The sequence below is a fragment of the Panthera leo genome, chromosome B2 (genome assembly GCF_018350215.1).
Source record: "Panthera leo isolate Ple1 chromosome B2, P.leo_Ple1_pat1.1, whole genome shotgun sequence".
NCBI lineage: Eukaryota > Metazoa > Chordata > Mammalia > Carnivora > Felidae > Panthera > Panthera leo.
The window spans coordinates 19,552,591-19,557,956 of record NC_056683.1 but is presented as its reverse complement, the minus strand read 5'-3'; the positions used below and the strand labels follow the sequence as shown (position 1 = coordinate 19,557,956).

The window sequence follows — 5,366 nt, the reverse complement described above, 5'->3', positions numbered from 1 at the left end:
CTTCATAGAAAATTGCATTCTTATGTTGTTTTCAAACAGCGCTGTTTTGTATAAAATGCCTTTCATCATTTTAAAGCAATATAATTTCAGCATAGTCCTCCTTGTCTTGTTTAGATTTTCAAACCATGTAAACTCAAGGTATCTGAGTTATATTTCGCCTCTTTAAATGTTCTCAGATAATCTTATGTGAAAAATATTTTTAAGGACTTGCAAGAAAAACAAAAAACAAAAACATTACCTTTTGCTGGCTTTAGGCCTGGCTACAGAGTACTGGGAGACTGTAAGATGTTAAGATATTTCAAGTCAACCTGCCTCCCATCTATCCCATAAACCTGACTGACCATCGGCTTAGAATGTTCTTTTTATCTACTGGTCCCCCTTCTATCTTGAGTCTCTTCCTCCCACGTGCCATTTGTCATATGCTTATTTCTGCTGACCGCGTGCCCTAAACGTTCGCAATCATCTGATTAAAAATATTCTGTCCTGCATAGGGTGGGCCCTGAGCGGCTGTGCTGAGTGGCTGAGAGGCTCTTGGGGTCTGGTGGGCTGAACAGACTCTAAACCCAGCAGATGGCTTCAAGATGCACGGGAGTGGGGGCCTCCGTGCTCCAGAGATCACTCCAAGACCAGGAACAGCTGGAAGAGAATGCAGTTCCACAGCCTTCCACCAGCCACCTGGAGACCTCCAGGGCAGACAGTTCCAGAGAAGACTGCCCCTTGAGAGCAGTCAGCCTCAACCACCCGGCAGGACCTCCTGGAAAGGCCTGGAAACCCCAGAGCCAGGGCAGTAGGGTCTCCAGGCTATGTGGTTCACTCAGCCAAAAACACCTTGGGTGCCATGTCCCCGAGAATCCAGGAGTCCTGCCAAAGTGGCACCAAGAGGCTGGTGGAAACCCAGGCGAAAGTCAGGAGGAGGAGAAGAGGCGCATGGACGAGCAGGAGCCCCCCCAACCCCCGCCCCAGCTCACAGCCTGAGTGGCAATTGCACCTGGCTGTCTGGAGCTGTCCCTGCCCCTCAACCCTGGACCTGTGGGAGGGGAGAGGGAGTGTCTCCTCTCTGCCCAGATGGGTCCACATGACTACCCACTGCGATGGTCCAGGAGGGAGGCTTTCCGGAGCCCCTCCTCCTCACAGAGCCCCTCTTCTCCCTCAGTGAATCTGATAGTGACCTAGAGCCTCTGGGAGCTGGAATTCAGCCTCTCTGGACACTGTCACAAGAGCTAGCCAAGGCCACTGTGACCAAAGAGAGTGGCATTTGCGACTGAGGACTGTGCCTTCAGGTAATGCCCTCCTCCCAAGCATCTTTTGGGGGTCCTTCTCCCCCCTCCTCCTCCTCATGTATGAACGTGCGAGAATGGAGTCCTTTTCTGGAAAAACCCACAGAGCCCATGGGCCCAGCAGCGTAGGAAGTGTACAAGTCTTTCCTGCCTGGAGCTGGAGCTTCTGACTTCACTGATTCTGTCATTAATTGAGCATACCGGGGAGCCATCTCCCACCTCCTCATTTTGGGGTGGTGGTGTCCCCACGTCCCTTGCTTTGAGCACAGTCAGGGCCAGGAAGGAAGCTCTATATTGCAGGAAACAAGCCACATTTGACCACCGTGTCATCACCTCAGGATCAGTGCATCCCAGCGAGTTCCTGAGGAAGCCCCTGGGAGTTGGCCGTGCCCTTGATCACTGCTAACAAGGGCCCAGGTGGAGACTGCTCAGGGGCCCTCCTCTCCTGGTGCAGGCACATCTGGTCCTGTGGTGACCGCCTGATGCACCCTGAGAGTAATTTGGGGAGGGAAATGGGGGCAATGGTCCACTCTCCTCCTCTCTTGGGCTTTAAAATTCATCCAACACTTTAGCTTTCTGGCTGCCTCCTTTGCTACATGAAACAAAGGCATGAGAAGATACTGGGGAGCTCTGAGCTCTGCACCCAGGAGTGGGGTCTTTGAGGAATCATTCCCTGTGTCGCCAGTGCCCAGGCTCTAGAGAGCCCAGCTCCTGTCCCTGTTTCTGCCACCAGAGCCCTGCAAAGAAGGGATGGGAGATATTTCCAGGCCCTAAGACTCTGGCTCACAGGTACCTGATTACATTCAGGGCCAGGCACTGTGGATGTGCAAGGAGGGGAAGCACTGTTCGGTAGCGATTTCTGCCTTTGGTAAATTATTTAAGAAATTTGTTTTATCATTTTATTAAAAAGAAACCAGCATGTGACATCCTTAGGTAATGCTGCTTTTTCATAACAAAAACTCACCTTCTATAAGAAAATAAAATGAAATAAATTGAAATAAAGTAAAATGAAATGAAATAATAAAATAAAATAAAATAAAATAAAATAAAATAATTCTGTCTTATTTTTAGTAAACGTGACACAATTTTTGGTTGAGAAAACATGGCCACTGTATGTATACCTATAATTAATGTATCACTTGTCTCTTAACTAGAGCTTAAGTTCATGGGTCGGGTATATGTCCTTGGTATGACACTGTCCTGTATTGACTTTGTTCCTCTCTGCAGAAAGACACTGGGAGGGTATGTAAGGAAAGAGAAAAGAGTAAGGAAAGAGGATCAAACTTGCCCTTGAGTCTATTTTCATTAGTTGCTAGATTTTTTTTCCCCCTAGCCAAGTCATTTAACCTCTTCCTATATGACATAGAGATAATACTCCTTCCTATCACCGAAGCATTTAATTTTTTTTAATGTTTATTTATTTTTGATAGAAAGAGAGAGAGAGAGAAAGAGAGAGACAGAACATGAGTGGGGGAGGGGCAGAGAGAGAGGGAGACACAGAATCTGAAGGAGGCTCCAGGGTCTGAGCTGTCAGCACAGAGCCTGATGCAAGGCTCAAACTCACGCACTGTGAGATCATGACCTGAGCCACCCAGACGCCCCTCACCAAACCATTTAAATGAGATTAGGTGCTTAGGACTACCCTTGGTTTTTAACACTTAGTGGGTACTCAATATATGGTAGGGATATTGTTATTGTGGATAACAATATCATTATAAATTCGTTATGTAAATGAAACTCTTTCTGTTCACCATCATCCTATTTATTTCACTAGATCTCCTCTTAAAATATTAGTCATAATTTCTGTGAGATGGATTTTTGTTTAGTGGTATTTTGTGTGATCCTAAAACAGCATTTCTCAACCATGTGTGACCATCCATTAGATCCATTCCCAAACTCATGAAGCCAGAAATTTCAGGGATGGCTATGTTTATAAACCCCACACAGAAATTGTGAAGTGGAATCTGGTTAAGAACCACCGAGCCAAACATCTGAATAGGGTTTAAAAGTTACGTCCAAAGAAATCTTACTTTCCTTCATGGTAATTTGCAGGGATCTGCAAGAAAAGTTTCAGTGTCAGTTTTTGGAATTGGAAACCTGCATATCAGATGTCCCAGGTAGGACCATTTCCAAGCAGAGAGTAAATAGATAGGGTTGTACAGAGTATGGACCCTCCACACATGTCAGTTCCATGCAAGTGACATCTAGGGACAATGAACAGTAGAAGCACCTTTTAAGTGTGTATTCTCATGGTTGTAGAAGTGGGAATTTTTCTTTGATAGGCAGGCCTAGCAAAGCTCACATGCCCACTGCTAATTGTCTGTCTTAGGTCCTACTTTTTCCCTCTCCTTGAGCCACCATCCGGAAAAGCTACTCCTTTATCCTAGCTCTCATGGTCTCCAAGATGGTTCCCTCGTTTAGCACCACGGGATCACCCAAGGCTTCCTCCTGAGTTTGCTTCATTAGTACATTGTGAACTATTGGGTCAACAGCTTATTCTTCTCACCCTAGTACCCAATTAAGGAGAAGTGGAAGAGTGGGAAGTAAGGGTGATGATGATGTTTGGACTTTATCCGCCATTGATTTATAATTGGTTCTAGAACCACACATGGAATCATAGTTTCTGTGCATTTGGGCCATTATATTTTCCATCTTCCCTTATAAAGTGCTCTTCAGACAATACACGGTTGTGTTTTCTGAAATCCAAGCTGATATTCTGAATGATTTTTGGACATGATGCCTCAAGCTATACCCAAGAAAAGAGAAAAGCTGTGCCTTATAAGCAATTGCCCACTAAAATCGGGAAGAGATAAGAGATGAACTTAGGGAATAAAGAAGATGAACCTAACCAGTAGCCTTTGTTTACCTGTACTATAAATAACAAATCTTGCTACTTTGAATAGTTTTATTTGCACGATTAGTTTAATACTTCAATTACCTGAATCTTTTAAGAAATAATCAAGCTTTTAAAGATTTTGCACTAATTTCTCTGGATGCCTCATAAATGCAAGAGCATTTGCATTTGAGAAGCATAAAAGATGCAAATCACATCTCTATCTCTATTTAACAACCAAAACGCTTGTTTATGATCATAACTCTTTTCAATATCTTCCTAACTGTAATACACCATTAAGAATGTTGCAGAACATTTACAATGTATTCTAGAAAGGAAATCTGACATCAGTGCATTAGTGCCTTCTGTATTCTGTAGGTAGAAATGCAAAATATGTTACTATGAAAAATGAGGATATGTTTCAAAATTCAGGATTAATTAAACAATTTATTCATTCATTTTTTTCACTCACATGTATTTAACAAATTTATTGGCACTCTTCCTGTGAACAAGGTGCTGTTCTGTCTGAAATTTTATCAAGCTTACATTTTAGTGAGGAAAGTGGTCAAAATAAGTAAACAAAAAAGAAAAAAAAAATATCAGGCCTAATTAATCCTGCAATAAGCCTTTATTTTTAACCCAAAACTTACCATGTGCAAGTGTAAAAAGGAGTCATAAAAATATGTTTTTAAAGCTAGTTTTTTAAACATTGTCTCCATGTTAAAATTGTTCATCTTTTCAGTTTTTATGAAAAAAGTCACTTAGCCTTGTTGTATTAAAAGGTGGGGACAGGAAAGTTGTGAGAAATAAAAAATGTTGGGATAATTGGTATTAAGAAAACTTTGGCAGAAGAAGCTCCTTTAATTGTTTCCTGACATCGGGGTCATCCAGGTCAGGAATCAAACACCTTTTCTCTTGTTCGCTGACTGCTCTCCTTACCCATTTCATCACATGCACTACCTCGGGTCACCCAAGTGGTTACCATTTTCTTTTGTTCCCATTTTCTAAGAGGGCACTCCTTTGTCCCTGGTGACTCAAGAGAAGTCAATTAATTTTGACAACCACTGTCCACACAAAAGCAGAGATGATGGAAATGTTCAATGCTTGGAAATACCTAGATTCCAAGTGTTGGGATTTCTAGGTGCTTTGGCCAGTTAAAATATATCTCATTTATTTATTGTTTTTTTTTTTTTTTAAGTGAGAAAAATCAGTCATATAAATGAGTGCCAAACCAATTCGCAGAACGAAATTGCTTT

The 5,366-nt window shown here is 42.7% G+C and overlaps 1 pseudogene; it reads left to right on the top strand.

Annotated features, from left to right (window-relative positions):
• The first annotated feature begins 570 nt into the window (after window positions 1–570).
• LOC122218955 lies at window positions 571–3,743 on the top strand (annotated as a pseudogene).
• Window positions 3,744–5,366: the final 1,623 nt, after the last annotated feature.